This window comes from Talpa occidentalis, unplaced genomic scaffold (assembly GCF_014898055.3).
Source record: "Talpa occidentalis isolate TD23 unplaced genomic scaffold, MPIMG_talOcc4v2.1 talOcc4.4, whole genome shotgun sequence".
Lineage (NCBI taxonomy): Eukaryota > Metazoa > Chordata > Mammalia > Eulipotyphla > Talpidae > Talpa > Talpa occidentalis.
The window spans coordinates 131,349,181-131,368,309 of NW_023604295.1; the positions used below are offsets into that span (position 1 = coordinate 131,349,181).

Sequence of the window (19,129 nt, forward strand, 5' to 3'; positions counted from 1 at the left end):
AGGGGGATAGTTTCATACCTCCTCAGATGTACCTCACCATACCACCCCCACTACCAAAGCACCCCTATCCCTTTACCATAGGCTATTAGGCCCTCTCCACCATTGTTTCCAGCCCCACTCTCCCGCCCCTGCCGAGTAACCTCAGTGCTGCAGTCATAGTGCTAGGGTTTATTTTAGTGTAGTTTTGTCAATTCCTTTGTTTTGTCTTTCTCCTTCTGATATATTTCAGTTAGCATTAATTTCCTCATGTTCCATCCACATTGTTGCCAACGGCAACATTTCATCTCTTCAATAGCCGAGTATTATTCCATCATGTATAAGGACCACACCTCAAAATATTAAAAATTGATTTACCATATGATCCAGCAATTCCAATTCCAGCTTTGGTACTTATCCAAAAGATTCAAAAACACTAATTTGTGGGGCTATATGAGTTCCTTTGTCAATTGCAATCTCCAAGTTATGGAAGCAAACTAAGTGGCCAATGACAGATGAATTTGTGAGGCTATATGAGTTCCTTTGTCAATTGCAATCTCCAAGTTATGGAAGCAAACTAAGTGGCCAATGACAGATGAATTTGTGAGGCTATATGAGTTCCTTTGTCAATTGCAATCTCCAAGTTATGGAAGCAAACTAAGTGGCCAATGACAGATGAGTAGGTTAAGAAGAACCTGTACTTATATGTCATATTTTCTCTCCTCTAGGTCCTGATAAGTAACAACCACACACAGGATAAGTTTAACTAAAGGAGTCAATGGCCGGTATTGTTTGCTTATTTATCTTTTGTATTTGTTTTGCCAATACTGTTTCTTTATAAAACTCTGCAAAATTTGCTTATTAATAAGGGTTTCCAGAAGAGGCAATGCCTTAAGTAAAAGATTTTTCCAATAACAGAGAGGTTTGACATGGTGGTTTGGGAGGTGTTTTGTTTTGTTTATTCTATATTTTATTACATCATGCTCTAATTTAAAAATGTACTACTTGTTATGGCCAGGTATTTTTTGTTGCTCTTTTTATTACATTTTTTTTTGAGATTTAAGAGACATACCTGCAAAACCCACCATTTAAAGTATATAATTTAGTTTTCTTTAAAATTATGTTTATTAGGTAGTGCAACAATCACCACTGTCTAAAATTTTTTTGTCCTTCCAAATGGAGAAATATTCGTGAACAGGAAAATCTTTTAACTTTGTGTCTTAAGACAAACTACTTTACTTTATAAAACGGTGCTAGAAAAATAATGAATTGGAATGCCCTGCAAATTTAGAATTCTCTTGAGTAAGAGCAACACCCAAGGCAATCATACAATAATATATATCTTCCTACAATTGAATTGATTACATAGACTAACTGAATCGATCACATTCACAATTAAATTGATTACATTTACAAGAACACTATGATAATAAATGATTTACAAGTATTTTGCTTTGCTGAAGAAAAGGGAGTAGGTGGGATAAGAAAAGTAGGGGAAAAATACATACTTTCCACACAGTTTAAAATAATTAACATGTTCTTTATATTCAGGCAGGGTAGTAAAGAAAGGGCTGGGTGGTTGTATTATTTGGAATTCTCTTGTATGCAAGCAGTGTGAAGTCAGCACTAAGAAAAGAAATGGAGAGAAAAAGGAGCGAGAGACAGAGGCAGATTTTTTTATATAGGCAAGGACATGTGTCAGGGGCTGGAACTAAACCCTATAGTGTCTTATTGAATCAAGGGAATACTTTGCATTATTTCTCATCTGCCACTTTCTCTCTACCCGCTCACCAACTTTCTCTGTTTCTCAAACCACATGGCAAAAAACCTAGCCATCAAAACAGCCTAAGTTTTTATTAGCTTATAGGTCCAGCCACCTGGGGAAAGAATTTTCCAGCTCCCAGGGACTGGGATGGATCCCATTTGGAACAGGTGTCCCTAGCAGAATCAATCTGTTGGAAATGATTTAGGTAGACTTCAGGGGTAAGGAGAGCAGGAAAGAGTTTCCAGGAGAAGAGAAACTTGGACAAATTGACTTTGACTTTCACTACAGTCACCTTTGTGGTCTTAGCCATCTCATTAAGATTGTTTCTGTTTAAATTCTTACTGTTCCCGACCCTATCACACCACTAGCCATGAGAAAAAAATATATTTACCCTCTTGTTGAAAATTAATTCCAGTCAACACACCCAATGTCTAATATCCAATTTGAAGAAAGTAGAGGAGCCTAATCATGCATGGTAGACAATGTATTGTCTATTGAACCTATTCTTTCAATGAACTGCATTGAAGACTGATGAGGAAATAGCACTCAGGAGAAGATAACAAAAGCTCTATTACTCCCATGGTCTCGGATATCTACTCGTTTTCCATCCCATCATTTAAATAATGAAGAACCATTGAGGTTTGAAGTCAGAAGCTCCTATTTCCCAGCTATAAGCTTGAAAGGACACAGAACAAAGTTCTCATAAGATTTTGCAGAAAGCATTCTTCCTGGGGTTTCATTTTAATTCTTAAAATAGGTTTCTGTGATTATCATATTTTGCCTGAAGAGGGGTTTTTCAAATATTTATGAAAAGTAAAGGGCCAATAAAAATGTATGTGTGCAACCTCATTAATAATGAAATTAATGAAAATTAAAGCAAAACCATTGGTTAGGTCAATAATTTGGTAATAAATTCGAGGACGTGATCATTATTTCTGATTGATGCAGATATGCTGAAAGGGGCACTGGCAGGCTCTGCTGAGGGGTGAAGATCGGCACAAACTGTCTAGAGTAAATTCGGCTGCTATATTAAGTGCTTTGATTTTCTTTAGGTTTTTCTTTAAAGGGAAATTATCCACAAACACACAGATATTATGTACAAGTGTGTTCATTACGATAATGTTTTGGTAACAAATGTCAAAGAGAAAGGCAAAAAAAAAACAATATCAAGTAGGAGATGATTAAAGGACTAAGTAATGGCTTAGCAATGCAATATGATACCACGCAGCTATTTTTTTAAATATTTATTATATATACATTTTACATCCTTGCTATTTTTGTACTATGTATGTCTGCTCTCTCCTCTCAGATGCAGTCCCCATAAAATTCCCACCACCAAGTCACCCCTGAACCATCACCATAGCCCCTTGCCATGTGTTTTAAATGATGCAAAACATCACCGTGGTATTTACATCAAGGGAAACTGAAAACACTCAAACGCTCAACGGTAAGCTCTTTGATAAAACACAGTACACCCAAGAGATGAGGCATGGAGAAGGTTATGGTACCTTGTGAAGTGAAAAAAGTCAGATTCAGTCTATTCCTCCTGGTGTATGTTATATAGAAAACAAAATTAAAGAATCACCCCGCTGTTTTAATAGTGGTTATTTCCTGCATATCAAATTACCTACTTTTTATAGTCATTTTGATATTTTTTGTATTTTCTAATTTTATGTATAGCTCATATATATCATTTGATAACAACTATGTATAAAACTGAATTGATATCCAGCTGCTCCCAGCAATTTGCTAGCCAAATTTACACATTCACCAAAATGACCCTTATCACAAAAAATTATTTCCTGATTATCAATAATAATAATAATTAATAATAACTGCAATTTCTTATTTTGCAAGTTCTTATTCTTTTTTCTCCCTTAGCTACAGTCAACAGCACTTTTATCTTTTTGCTTTACCCTGAGATCTGGGATACTATTATTTCTCTTTCCTTTAGCTGTTCCTTTTCTCCCCGTCACTAAAATTTCTCCCGTTCTTTAATTGTGGGGCGGCTCTTAAACTTAGCCTTTGGCTTTGCTCCCTTTTATAATTGTCCCCAGACAGGAGAATAGGCCCCAGGCCCCTTCAGCCTGATTCCACGCTACCCCACAAAGCAGGCGAATGAGCTGGCAGCGCCCAACTGCTGTCCACCGCTCCACCTGCTGGGAGTCAAGGGGCTGGACAGAGAGGCCCCGCCCCAGGCCAGGCAATGGGCTCTTGAGACCCGGTGGTGAAGCCTAAAAGAGGACTCCACAGACACTGGTGAAGGTAGCGAGAAGTCAGGGTTTATTGATTGGTGACGAGCATTAAAGAAGTGCTCAAGGGAGACCGCTCTGGGCGTGAGAGAGACTGGGGAGAATGATTGGGGGCTAGGGGTCTGTGTAGGTTTTAGGAATGGGGTTTGAGAACAAAAATGAACTTTATTGCCTGAGACAGCAAGGAGAGCGGACTTGGCTGCAATCTATTCGCCGTTGCTAATTGTGAGCACCCTCAGCTGCAGCCTGGGGTCCTGAGCACCCACAAGGTGAGCATCTCACAGAGGCGCTGAGCCCGCAGCTCCAGCTTGAACTGGTCTCGCTTCAAGGTATGTGACTCCCATTTTCTTCTGTGTCTTTTAACTTTCCTTTTATACAGCAGCCAACTTGATAAACTCTGGGCAGAAATCTCAGAAATTGTGAAAAACAAACAAACAATGAACCAAGGACATTCATAGCAGCAGGTCCTGGCCTAGAGTCATTATGTTTTTAACCTCTTGTTTACCAGCTCATGGGTACAGCAAAATTCCTGCCAATTTTTGGCCCTTGATTCCTTTCCTGAATCTGTCCGGAGATCCTCCCTTTCTCATAATCACCTTTAAAATGAAGTACTCCCGCACAGCCTGCCTTTCCCCAATGACCTCTTGATAGCCATGATGAACACTCTTAAGTCTAGCGTTGCCTCCATTCAATAAGAAGTTGGCAAACAAAGAGGATGCCTGCTGTGAAGCTAGTTTACCACATGTGTCCTCAGAGCTGTGTTTGCAGGCGGCACATCTTGCCGGGCAGATCAATGATCCCGATTCCTCCTTCCTGCTTTGCCTGTTGCTTTGCTTGCTGGAAACTTCGCTCTTAGTGGGGTCCCTCCTGCTTGGCTGGAGTTGCCTTTCAGCTACTACTTGGTGGACTTCGCTATCATATGTATGTCCATGGACAATTCCCTTCTCCTGATTGTTATGATCACCCAATTAAAGAAATGACTTTCAGATGTAAAGGTCTAGCACACATTTCTCACTTTCTCTAGATTTATGTTATCATTTTCTTCTAAGCATTTCACTTAAGCATCGACCCCTGAGGTTGTACCTCTCAGTAATTGGCTAGGTTGTCTTTCCTCACCTTGTCAGTATTTCTGCTAATTACTGACACCCCTATCATTTGATATGCTTGATCTAGTATAAATATTGGCATGTATTTTCTGAGTCATTCTTGATTATTCACCCATAGTCCACATGTTTCCTCTTTTCAGGGTCTTGAGAGTCTTCCTGTCCTTGATAATTCTGATCTCACCATCTTTAGTGAACAGCATCAGCCTCTTTGTTTCTCATTTCTTCTTATGCAAAATTCTTCAAGTAATTTTCCTTAAACACAGTTTCCATCATGACATCTCCCTTTTCAACGTTCTGTGCTGGCATTTGGTGGCCTCATCAAAACAGATTCAATAACCCTCCAGCCAACACAAGACTGCTCATTCATTTCCTCCTTTACATACCTCCCCAAGCTTATTTTATGTTATTTTCTATTCCAGTTCTTCTGCTCTATTCAAAATTATCTACATTCCTTCTCTTGCACAAATATTGTTTAAGAAAAGAGCAAACACATGAAGCATCTCTGCCTGAGTGGTCAGCGTGAGAATATAGGAATCAGCATTCACAGATTTGCTTCCAGCCATACAGGTCACTGATGTGACCTTATTGAAGTTACACCTGTTAGCTGTTCTATGTGTATAAAGTGAGATTAGTGGTACCAGCTTCTCACTTCTTGTGAGAACCCCCTTATATAATGTATGAGAAAAAAAAATTTATATCAAGCTCTAGGCAACTGGCAAGAGTAAAGAGCTCAGTGGCCTGGACAGGTAAATATGCAGAGAATAATAGTCTACATTTGATATGATCTGATATTTTTTTTTTTTGCCGATTATATTTTTTGCCTTTATCTAAGGAAAATGAACATTGTACAAAGGGTGAACCTATTAATTAGAGACCTGCACAACTTTCTTTCTTGCTAGCATAATCATTAAATTGATTTTTCCAATCCATCATGTAATTGTTCCAGCGATGGAATCCTGCTTTCCACTCTCGTTCTGCTTCATCAGTATTTCCTGTTATTTCTAGCACTTTGGGAAAAAACAGTGTCCAGAATCAGCATTGTTGAGCATGTAATTTTGTGTGTACTCCTGGTGATTCTGCATTCAAGGTTAAATATTTTTGCTCACTGCTCTTGAAGACGGGCCATCTTGAGTTATTGCTCTGGGTCCCATCCAAATTTCAATAATTCACTGTAGTGCCAGGAAGGCACAGAGCAGGGTCTCCATGATTCCAGCAGACCAGACGGGTAAAGGAGAGTCCTGGAGCCCTCAGTGGCTTTCTCAGGCTTTTATTGAGCTTTTACATGTAGTGCAGCAACCAGGCACATGGCAGGCAAGTGATATGATCTGAATTTAATTGGAGAAGCATGTATCAAAATATTTTTTAATTCTTTTATTTAATTTTTTTAAGATTTATTTATGCATAGAAGAACTGGGGTGTAGGCCAGAGATGCGAGGAGTGGGTGAGAGGGTTCACTAGAGACAGAGTGGGGAGCAGAACAGGCAGATCTACTGAAATACACTACTAAGGGGAACAGCAGGCAAGACAGGAGAGGTCTGCTGTGCCACGTGGGTCAGCTCCCTGGCTGGGGATTGAACGCAGGCCACAGCAGTGATAGCCTGAGATGTAACCCCGATGCCACCAGGGAGGCCCCTAATTTAAATTTTTTAATTTAAAAAAGTCAATAGAAACATCTGACTTGCAGATGTTGTTTGCCTGGTCCTTGCCTTTGACTTGAGAATTTGTTTTCTGCTCAACATCTTGATTCATCGTGACAAGTAAATCTTGTCTTCTTAAAAGTTGGCAAGCAAAACTCTTGTCTCTGAGGATATTTAAATCTTTCTTGGCTCATGATCGTTTCCTCTTGGGTGCTGAAATGAAATGATGCCTTCAGCCTTTCTGAAATAGAGCTGTAAAAGAGACGCGTGACACTCTCCTTTTGACAAAATGATCTTCTTAAATCACAGATGTAATGGACTGTGGTCATAGTTAACAGCAATTCAAGTGCTTTAGTTTTAGAATGTTTTCCAACCTCTATCTCCTTTTTTTTTCTTAGTGGTAATTTACTGAGGGTATTTTCCTGATATATTTTTTCTGTCATTTTCCCAATACTTGCATTTTTTTTCCTGGTAGTTCTGACAGACCATCTGTCAAAATTTTGCTTGTTTTATAGCTGTTTCATGCTGTTATTTCTCTCTCTCTCTTTTTAAAAATGGCATAAAATAGTACACAAATAAATTCTCATTACTCATGGCTCAAACAATATAGAAACTTATAGAAGAACATGTTGGTCCTATTTACCCACTCGTATTCCTAATACCTTACAAGAAGTAACCACTGCTGTTATAAATAATGAATATCTGTGTTAGTCAGTGTTCTCCTGAGAAACAGAACTGATGAGATGTATCGAGATATAGATAAATAAGAGGAGGCCTTATTACAGGAATTGGCTCACCCAGTTCTGGAGATCAAGAAATCCCAGTCTGCCATAAATAAAGGATTGTAGAACCAGGAAAACTGGTGCCCAGTGCTGGGTCAAGAGTTCATGGTGTAAGTGTCCCAGTCTGAATCCAAATAAGATCAGTTCAAGCAGAGAGAACAAATTTATCTGCCTTCCCCCTTCTGGCTCTATTCAGTCCTTCATCGGTGAGAGTAATCTCCTTTACTCAATGTGTGATTAAAACATTAATCTCATCCAGAGACAGTCTCACAGACACACCCCAAAATGGGTTTTACCATTTGGAGTCCCTTGGCTCAGTCAACTTGACATGCAAAATTAACCATCACAGCATCCTTTGCTTTTCTTTCTATATACACATATCATAGACATAGACTTCTTTTACACTATAGTTCTATGATGCACTTGTTTAAAAATTCAATAATCATGGAGAACTTTGCATGTCAGTATACATGTGTCTACCTCAGTCTTTTAGTGTTTGCACAGTTATCTGTATATGAGTATGTCATCATTGTTTTACCTGTTGTTGGATATTCTTCAACATAGAAAACTCTACCAGTAAGTACCCTTGAACAAATATAGCTGTAGAATAAATCCCTAGAAGCAGAAGTGCTAAGTTAGGTGCATCTAGAACAACACAAGATAAGGGCAGGGATTTAAAATATTTATATATATTGTTCACTGCTGAATGCTCAATGTCTGAGTTAGGGTGTGGCATATATCAGTTACTCAAAAACTATTTGTTGAATTAAAATATTGTCTGCATTTTTAATAAAATGAGGCCCATTATATTGTATTAAGCAATTAAAAGATAAAAAAAGTTACCTTCTGAATTGATGAAAAATTTTGCTAAAATGCAACACACATTCCTAATTCCCAGTAGATGCAATCCTTTCTCCCATTGTAAATTAATGATAATAAAAGTAAAACAAAAGTCTTCATACACAGGGAATAAAAGAAGACTTCTTAGTTTAATAAAGAGAATATATCAGAAAGCCAGTTTAAGGGATATTCTAGCCAGCTGAAAAAGACAAAAAGGGGCCTCCCCTGGTGGCGCAGCTGGTTGAGCGCAGCGCTATGAAGCTGTCCGCAGCCTCTACAGCCTGGGTTTGATCCCGGCCCGTAGGTGAGGGTCCCAGATGGCGCAGCAGACCTTTCCTGTCTTGCCCGCTGCTCCCCTCAGCAGTGTATTTCGTCAGTCTGCCTGTTCTGTTCCCCACTCTGGCTCTGGTGGATCCTCTCACCCTCCTGCACATCTGGTCTGTACCCCAGTTCTTGTATGAATAAATAAGTAAATCTTTAAAAAAAAAAAAAGAAAAAGAAAAAAAGAATAATTAGGTAAAATTAATGGAAAAGTTAAAACTCTTTGCCTATAATATGGTTACCTTTCTTGACAATCCAACATAATTAGAGCCAATTAGATCATTTAGTAAGGTCAACATATACCAAATACAGAAATCAATATTTTCCTGTCCACCATTAGTAAACAATTGGAAATGTAAGGCAGAAAAGGATCCAAGACATCTCATCTTTGTTTTACTTGATCCCTGGCAACCACCTCCCATTGTCACAACCAAAATATCTAACTCAAAAAATATCTTCTGAAATTTTGTTTTCAAATATCCATTATTCCAGCTACCATCTCTTATTCTTTTAGGTCAATTGCTTAAGTAACCCTCTAATCGATCAAGAATCTGGGTATGTTGCACTAAAACTTTCCATGGCCATAATTTGCTGATTTAAAAAATTTTTGGACTACAAGCCTCTGTAGGATGAAGCATCTGGGAATAGCATGTAATGTTATCAGGGGGAATAACTAAAATTATTTGAATGTGGAAATATATAATTCAACTGAGCTTTTGTCTTTATAAAAATGGTGCTTAACTATTAACAAAGTTGTAGTTCAAAATAAGCATTCTAAACAGGGACTCCTCCAGCCCATTTAATGTGATCTTCCAATAATTCTAGTTCTAATTAACTTTATTTTCAGATTATATTTTGCTAGGTTTGTATCATTGGGGGTTTGCAACACTCAAAAAATAGTTATGTATCTAAGGACTTTTTTTCATGATTTTTTTTTCCAGTTTCTTGTTTGGTAGAAAGATTCTTTAACACTTTGTATAAACACCTCTCAAACTGCTTCTCCAAGATTACAAAAAGTCAAAGCCAATTTTCTTTGAGATGGAGGGGCCCTTGAATCTGACATTCAAATCACCATGATAGAAATAGATATGGTTGTACCTCTCATTCTGGAAGGTGCCTCAACAAAGAAATCTCATTTTAAGATTTCTGGATCTACAACTGCACTGAAATAACTTTACTGAAATGCCTCCCTATAAAATACAGCACCATCTCCCTAGCTTCAATAGATAAATGAGATCTGTGTGCAGGAGCACCTGTTTAAAATGTCTTCACTGGGAACTGCACTTGTGGCAGAAGAATGGCTATTCTTTATTCCCTTAAGGCAAGTCCACATTCCTCCAGTCTGCACCTGTCAAATGAGATGTAAAAGAAACAGTGAAGATCCTTCTGGAGGCCATCAGCAGCCCAGATCTCCTCACCAGACACCAAGCACATCAAGGAATATTAGCTGGGATGACAGGTCTTGAAGGTGGAGTCTGGGGGAGAGTGTAGTTCTGAGCAGGTAAATATCATGGAGCCTCCAGTTTCTTGTGTAGCAGTCCCGGCCCACTGCCCCCACCATTGCTTCTTGCTCCAGCATGTGCAGGGATAGGTAGGCACACTTGTTCACATGCCCCTGTACTGCCTTATACACCTAGTAGTGGTCCTTGTGTTCTATGGCTTGACCTGTCCAGCCATGTTGGAAACCTTTAGGCAATGCTCCGCATGGAGCATTTGCACAGAGGTAACTGCCAAGTCATGGAATAGGTAGGTGGCCTTGCAGCCATAACCCAGAATTTGAGCCTGCAGATCAATGGCAAAGATCTCCCCTGGAACAACAGCCATTAAACAGCAATGGTGCCATGAGAGCAAACTGTTGGGTCAAGCCATCACTGCTGGTCCCAAAGGGCTGGGCTGTCCTATCACCACCGCCGGTGGGGGCTAGCCTGTGCTGAAGCAGGTATGTGCCTGGATGGACAGGGACCATGCATAGAACAGGCTCCAGGATGTGGAAACTGCAGCGCTGCTAGACAGATCGCCTGCTGGAAGGTGATGCTGAATGTGGGAAACCACGTGACCCAGGGAGGCCCAACAAGAGTTCATCTTACTGCTAGTGAAGTAGGGGTTGTCATGCATTTGCACCTTGAGCGAGGGAGCGCCAGGCTACCCAGGTTGATGATGCTATACTTGACATTGTCCACTGTGCAGAGCCATACTGCGGCTGTCCCCTAGTATGACATTGAATCAATTGCTTACCAAAGTAAAGGGATTGGAGTTCTGAATTAGCGCCATTTGCCTCTGCATGCAGCATACTCACAGCTGGTGAGCTGAAGGGCACTAACTTGTAAAGTTGAGGAGACCCAGCTTGCTTTTTTGTAACAAGGAAGATGCCTTCAATCCCATTCTATTTTGCTTTTTCTACTTGTCCTCTTCTTCCAGCAGCTGCAACCCGTGCTCTCCATTTCCTTCTGATAGAAGCTCTCCTTCGGAAGGAGTTTGTAATTGTTCTGTCCAGGGAGCAAGGAGAGACTTTATTTTCAGGGTTGAAGTAATACTGAGCAGATCAGGCACTGAAGGAGTAACCCCAGCTTCACTGGAGGAGGTCGAGGTGGCCTATGCATGCCGTGGCCAGCGCTCCAGGGACTTGGCTGAGCCCTGTGTTATCCTGTCCTTGGAACTGTGTTGTGGCACCAAGGGCTCCTCTAGTGGCACCTTCTTCCAAGTGTCCTCCTCTGGCAGGTGTTTATCTGCATTTCTGCTCCAGATTGGAGGCCCTTTCTGATTCCTCCTCTGGTCCAGGCTTGGCCCTGAGGACATTTGAAATTGGAATTCAGTTCTAAGACAGCCTTAAAATAAATGAATTTGTGAACAGAACAATGATACATGCTTAAGGGAAAAAAAGAAAATCAGCTCAAAAGGAAAAACTTTGAGCAGTGTTATTACCAAACATTGATTCTCCTTACTAGGTTAGGTTGGATTTGTGATTATCTCCCTGAGGGACTATGGACTTATATTTTTAAGATAGTTGGAGTTTGTAGTGATGATGGGAAGGCAGAGGTCTCTAGAGTTTCCTTTATTGGAAACAATTCCAATAAACCTGGGCTGAGGTCCTAAAAAATGATCAGAATTTGCAACGCTAGGGGACAACATAATAATTGAGCACATGATTCAGTACAGCAATCTATATATACTGTAGTATGTTAAAGTTAATGTAAAATAGAATAACTCCATTAATCAAAATGGAAAAATAAGCTCTCCTAATAGAACAGAAGTGACAGGATTTAATTTAACTCGAAAACATTAACATACATCCATTGTTTGTTCTTTTTAGGAGATTACTGCTGTTACCACAGTAATTTGAGGGTTGTCTTTGCTGATGTCACCCTGCCAGCAGGATGTGAAATAATCTAGCGTACACTGCAGTGTTCAATCTGTTTTCTCCAATATTGTTCTCAGTTAAAAACACAGAGTTTTACAAAATATCTGATCCTGTGTGTTGAGGCAGGAAAAATCAAGATGAGCCTGGAAGTTTTTTTTCTAGAAGCAAAGTTACTTTCAGTGGCATCTAGGTTTTAAATCAGTAAGCCTTAATGACCACTTGAGGAGCAAAGAGGGAGGCAACAATTTCATCAGTTACTCTCTTTTTTTTCTTAAGATTTATTTTATTTATTTATGTGTACAAGAGCTGGGGTGTAGGTCAGGCAGATCGACTGAAATACACTGGTGAGGGGAGCAGCAGACCACTCCTGTCTCACCCACAGCACCCCTCAGCAATGTAGTTCAGTTGATCCACCTATTCTGCACCCCACTCTGTCTCTGGTGAATCCTCTCACCCCCCGCATCTCTGGCCTGTATCCCAGTTTTCGTATGCATAAATAATCTTTTAAAAAATCAAAGTAACACAAAGCAGACTACAAGGTCATTATAATACAGTTATATTTCCAATACTGGCTACAAAAACTGCTAAGGATTGAGCTATCCAAATTATGAGTTTGCTTTAACCTTCAAGTTAGAACTACAAATGTAAACTTCTTTCCTCAAGGGGATAAAATGGTATAAAGAGACATAAAAAGAAGAACTATATGTTAGAAAGAGACCAATGCTAAATGGATAGAACTGAACACACTAAGACACTATGTTTTTTTAAAAAACATTTATTGATTAACCAAAGATTGAGTAACTGATCCTAGAAGCATCAAACTCAAAGTGTTTTTATTCATAAAACTAAGACATTAGTAAACTGAGAAAAATATAGTGGAGGCTGGGAAAGGAAACCTAAGCAAAAACTAAGGGGGAAATGTTAAATTTAATGTAAAATCTGGGCCTCCCTGGTGGCGCAAGGGGTTAAGATGCAACCTATGAAGAAATCCACAGCCTTTGTGGCACGAGTTCAATCCCCAGCTAGGGAGCTATCCACATGATGCAGCAGACCTCTCCTATATCACCTGCTTCTCCCCTCAGCAGCATATTTCAGTGAGTCTGCCTGTTCTGCTCCCCACTCTGTCTCTGGTGAATCCTCTCACCCCCTGCACCTCTGGCCTATACCCCAATCTTTGTATTCATAAATTAATAAATCTTTAAAAAAAATAATGCAAAACCCAAGACAGAGAATCAGAAACATCCAAAACTTTGTTTTCTAAGTCTGGTTATGATGAATTAACATTTTCCTGCTATTTAGGAGTCAAGTGAAAATGGTGGTCAGATACCATTAAAGTGATTCTCCAAATATGAAGACTCAGTTCAATTTGAATCAGTCTTTCGAACCATTGTTTTCCTGGCTTTTTTTATAACTAGTATCGCCGGGAAATTAACTACTGAAGAGAAGTATGCTGAGCATTTTTTCAAAGTAAACTGGCGAATAAAATGCAACCAATAGAAATTAGTAACCATATTGTATTACAGAAAATATAGTTTTCCTCCAAATTATTTTGACCTGAACAATGGTCCTAAGCCCTCCATTCTGCCTGTTTACATGGCTGAGGCAGATTATTGAAAGCTCAGGTGAAGGGCGAATTGCATTGCAATTAGTAGGCTCTGTTCTCACTGGAAGGAATGGAAGCCAAACATAATTGCGCCTATTCAGTGGCCTCTGGCTAGATTTCTTGCATAAAAAAATATTAACAGAAGGCAATTAGATTCATGACAGGCTGAGTAAAACTGGAGTGTGTTAACTCTGAAAGAGAACACACGTAATGCATTCCCATGATTGTGCTATTTCACAACATGTCTACTTTTAGAAGGTGCTACACATGCATGTCTTGCAGAAAAACTGGTTAATTTCCAAAACATACATAAATCATACATGACCATATAAACTCCAACAATCTGTTCATGAAATTGAAGCATCTTTTCATTCTTCACCATCTCCTAATTAAGAGATTCTTTTTTCCTTTTGTAGTATTCCTGGTGGCTGTCTTCTGAGTAAACACAACAGAGATTTTACCATTTTTACTTATTACATAAAGATTTACCTGGCTTTAAAAAAATTATTTATTTATGCATACAAGAGCTAGGGTGTAGGTCAGAGGTGCAGAGTAGGGTATGAAAGGATTTACCTACTGAAATACACTGCTGAGGGGAGCAGCGGGCAAGACAGGAGAGGTCTGCTAGGTCACCTCCCTGGTGGAGGGGATGTGCTGCAGTGGCTGGAGATAGATTGATAGTGCTGTCTTTAATCCCTGCACCTGCACCACCAAGGAGGCCCCTGCCTGGCTTTAATTGCCAGGAAAATAAGGGTTGTAGATCAGAGTCCCATGATCATGCATTTTTGAAGGACAGAATACCTAAACTCTAGATTGTTGTGTAACAGTCAAGAGATTCAGGACCTTGATGGCTCAGAGGAACAGAGATTAGGTATCATTATGGCTGGAGAACTGTTGGAAGTGGCAGGGATGAGGGAAAGATTATTCAGAGTCTATATGAAACAATGAAAAGCCTAGAGGGGCTACACCAGAAATAATGTGCAGTCCCCATCCAAAGGCATCTCGTGTTTATTAGGATCAAGTACAAATGTTGGAAAAGTACGAGGGAGTATGCGTGCAGGGGAAGCAGTTACTGGGGATGTGAGCTAGGGTGGAGTGACCAAGGTCTTTTGCCTGGGGCGCTCCATTGTTCCCACTAGTCAAAGCATATTATCTCTATTCTAACATCTGCCCGCTGTTTTCAGCAGACACTGGTTTCCCAGTATGTTCCTCATACCTGGACTTTTGCCCTTCATGAGAGGCCCCTCGTGCATGAACTTACACCTAGCTGACAAGCAGGAACTCTGGGCACCAAGACAGTATCCCCCGAGAACAGAGAACTATCCCACAGAGAACTATGCTTTCCCACACATCCACTGATTCTTCTCTGTGTTCCAGCCAGTTAGCTTTCTGCATTTGCATTTCTAGACCCACCTACTCTCTTTAAACTTGTTTCTCTTGAAAGATAAGCCTGGTAAGGACATTTCTTCCTTTTCCTGTATGTCCCTAATATGGGACTAAAAGCAAATGGAATGAAAGGAATCTATTTCCAACCTTTTGGTTCTTATGGAGAAAACAGAATATAGTTATGAGGACACACATTTATCAAGTGTTATAAATCAGTGAAGTCTATCATTTTATTTAGTTGATGGGTGCTTTTATGATGAAAATTTTACATTTGGAATTAGCCAGCTGGGCTCAGTTTAAATTATGGTAGTTTTGTTGGCAACATCCAAAGTATCAGTCAGCAGTCAGATGAACAGAAGCCTCCTCGCCATCAGATTGGAGGGGGTGTTGACCTTGGCCACATCAATGTCATAGAGCCTGTTTGCTCAGGTATTTGTTCACCTGGACATCCACAAAGAATACAAGTGTGTTGTTTTCTATCTTCTTCACGACTGACTCGAAGATAAAGGTGAACTTGATCATGGCATAGTGGTCAAGCTTATTTCTCTTTTGGGGAAGGGGACTCTTTTGAGACTATTCCAATTACCTTGAAGCCTCAGTGCCTTGAGCTGTGGGAAGATGGGTAAAATGGGCTATAGGCACGGGTGTGTGTGCGTGTGAGAGAGAGAGAGACAGACAGACAGACAGACAGAACTGTGGCAGCCTTAGCACTGATTTCTTAGCCTTAAAAACTTTTACTTTAGCTTCAATCTTGGGAATGGTAGGAGCTTTCTTTTTTGCTTCTGGTGCCATCTTTGTGAAAAAATGATTTTAATATATGATACAAACTAAAAACATATACATTTGCCCACTACTAGTCTACTGCATAATGGTTTCCTTTTATAAAGCTGTTTTGTTGAACTTGTGTATATTGTCAACACACCAGTAAAGATCTTGAAACAAGAATTTACCTTGGATCCTTGTGGAGTAACATATGCATCTGTGTAATTATCAAGACTGAAATAACTGTATCCTCAAAAAAAAAAAAAAAAAAAAAAGGTAGAGGATTCTCTGTATGTCTATGATGTTTCTCTTTCCAGGCTTTTTCTGTATCCAGACAACATAGTGAGAAACAAAATAAAGAAATTAAGAGGGAAGGATAATAAGGGGCTAATGAGATATTCTATATTTGGAAACATGATTTTTCCTCTTTTTAAAGATTTATTTTTTATTTATACAATAGCTGGGGTACAGGCCAGAGGTGCGGGGGGTGACAGGATTCACCAGAGACAGAGTGGGGAGCAGAACAGGCAGATAGACTGAAAGCACTGCTGAGGGGAGCAACAGGCAAGACAGGAGAGGTCTGCCACACCATGTGGGTATCTCCCTGGGCAGTCAGGAATCGAACCCATGCTGCAGAGGCTGCGGACAGCTTCATAGTGCTGTGCTCAACCTGCTGCACCACTGGGGGAGGCCCTAAAATAGAGTTTTGAAAGAGTGTTTTGTTTCCAAGAGAAACTAAGGTCACCTGGAATTTGAAGAGCTGCAATGTATAGATTATCCAGAATTACTTTATTTGCCAAATTGATGTGATTACCTTTTCTTCTGGACTAGTTTCATTCCAATTCTCTACTTTTTCCTTTTTTTGGTAAAAGTAGATTATCTTCTTCAGTCACTAAAGGACTCAGTTCATTATTCTGAACTATCAGAGACTTGGTTTATAGCAATAATATTTCAAAGGTTCTTATCACAATTTTTTATGAGTAGGGAATATTGGTCAAATATATGCTAAGAACACAAAAAGTTTCAATGGGCAAATCATGATATTTTATGATGTAGAAACATTTTTACTTCCCAGATTTAGTGTAAGTAAAAGCATATTGAAAATGCCCCAATTTTAGCATTTATATCCTGTGACAATTAGCATATTTATGGTAGCTACCAGTCCATTTGCAAGATCTAGGTTTTACCAACAGTTTGTGTTGTCATGTAAACCCATTGGCTTTTGTCATCCTGTCCAAGGCAAACCAAGAACTAGCAGAAAACCAAATATGGCCAAGGGCTATTCCTTCCTGTCTTCAGTGCTGAGCTTGACACTAGTTAGACATTGGCAGAAATGGGACTAGGATGGGAGGAGCAGAGAACATTATATCCAAGACTGAGAAAGAACAGCCACACTTAGTAGCTAGGAACTGGCTTGGTGTCACCAAATGGACAATGAGTTGGTTACAGCTACATCACAGTGTCCCCATGTTGAGTATAATCAATATCTCAGACCACTGAAGGGGAGAAAAACGTTTCCCTTTTTCCTTTCTAGGCCCTTTGGCTACTGTAATAGTTAAATCTACATAAGGCAGGTTAAGGGGAGAAAAACATATTAAATTTTATACCGATAGACAAGACCCAAGGGCAAGTTGGCAATTGAAGTTTACCTGCCATCCTGAACTAAGGAATCAGGAAGTGTTATTCTTTTTTTTTCTTTTTTCTTTTCTTTTATATATTTTTTACATCATCCTTCATTTTAATACGATGCATGCTTTATCGTCTCAGGTGTAGTCCCCATGAAATTCCCACCACCCATTCACCCATGCACCATCACCATAGTCCCTTGTGTTCTTCCCACCTCAGTTTTGATCCAACTCCCTCCTCTCCCCTGCAGAATGTCTCTGTTTATAGTTGCCTGTTGATTTTTATTTTTACTTTATTATAATTACATTTTTTCCAGGAAGTGTTATTCTTAACACTGCTCTTCAAACCATTAAACTTTAATAAGTAAAAATTGATTTTTGGGTACTTTGTGAAACAGTCACTCATCCCTTTTAATAAGGCTCCAACTATCTTTGCACTTCTGAGCTTCTTTGAGTTCAGTGAGGTTAGGAAATTTTGCGGGAAGAGATGATGGAGCCAACTGTGTTGGTGAGTGGACACATCCAAACCACAGGCCTGATCTTCCAATCTTCTCCATATGGGGCTGCCCTTGTGGCCCACTTTTGGCTAATGAGATATGATATTTCAACTGTCACACAAATGCTTCCCTTATGAGAAAAACCTTGGCAAGAAAATGATAATAGGTCAGTACAAGTTCATCATCATTCCAGCAAAAAACTTAAATTTTTTGCCTATTAATAGTGACTAAACAGTGACATCTTCATCCTCAAAAATTTATTTTATACCATTTCCCCCCTCTGGGATACTTACCATAATACAAACTCCAGTTACCTTTTATTGATTGATTACTAGGAATCATATTCCTTTTCAGTTGTTTAAATAATAGTTTCCAGGCATATCAAACAAGGGCATGTATTGTCCTACATAAGCACTATTATTAGTTGTATAGCATTGTACTGTCTATAAAACAGCAAATCTTTTTTAAAAAAAAAAAAGATTTATTTATTTATGCATACAAGAGCTGGAGCGTAGGCCAGATGGTGGGGGGGTGTATGTGTGAGAGGATTCACCAGAGACAGAGTGGGGAGCAGAACAGGCAGATCCACTGAAATATACTGCTGAGGGTATCAGTGGGCGAAACAGGAGAGGTCTGCTGCACCATGTGGGTCAGCTCCCTGGCCCGGGGAAGGTCTTCTGCTGCACTTGTGCTGCAGTGGCTGCCCCACAGCTTCATACTACTAATATTTAACCCCTTGTGCCACCAGGGTGGGCCCCTAAAACAAACCTTTTTCATTTGTAATTTGTTTCTCAGAGCAGACAGGTAGGTCTGAAGCCAGTTCTAACAACAATGATATAATAAAACCCCTTAAAATAGTGTTTTAAAAATTAAATCCAAGTTCCTCAAAGACATATGACTGCATCTATAGTGATTGCAGGTGAGGGTGAGCACAGAGGTAGAATTTTTCCTGTGTGAGAATTGAAATCAGTACTACTGCACCCTACAGCACTATAATTTCCAAATTAGCCAGTGTTCATTAACGTACCCTACTGAATTAGAAATTAAGTATTAAACACAGACTTGATTACATTTTCCAAAAAGATCCCTAGACCAGAGTCTGGTTGATTGATTACATGAAGCAACATGGCCCTTTAGACAATGAAAGGGTAACTGGGGTCTTGACTTTTTTTTTTTTTTTAAAGATTTATTTATTTATGCATACAAAAGCATTGGCCAG

General features: G+C 39.5%; 1 long non-coding RNA gene and 1 pseudogene across 1 annotated transcript; one reads left to right on the forward strand and one right to left on the reverse strand.

Annotated features, from left to right (window-relative positions):
* Positions 1 to 708: 708 nt before the first annotated feature.
* Positions 709 to 4,316, forward strand: LOC129146794 (uncharacterized). Its single transcript, XR_008554021.1, has 3 exons — positions 709 to 761; positions 3,051 to 3,188; positions 4,175 to 4,316. It is a non-coding gene; the product is annotated as an uncharacterized LOC129146794 (long non-coding RNA).
* Positions 4,317 to 10,093: 5,777 nt separating this feature from the next.
* Positions 10,094 to 15,548, reverse strand: LOC119258250 (DDB1- and CUL4-associated factor 4-like; annotated as a pseudogene).
* Positions 15,549 to 19,129: the final 3,581 nt, after the last annotated feature.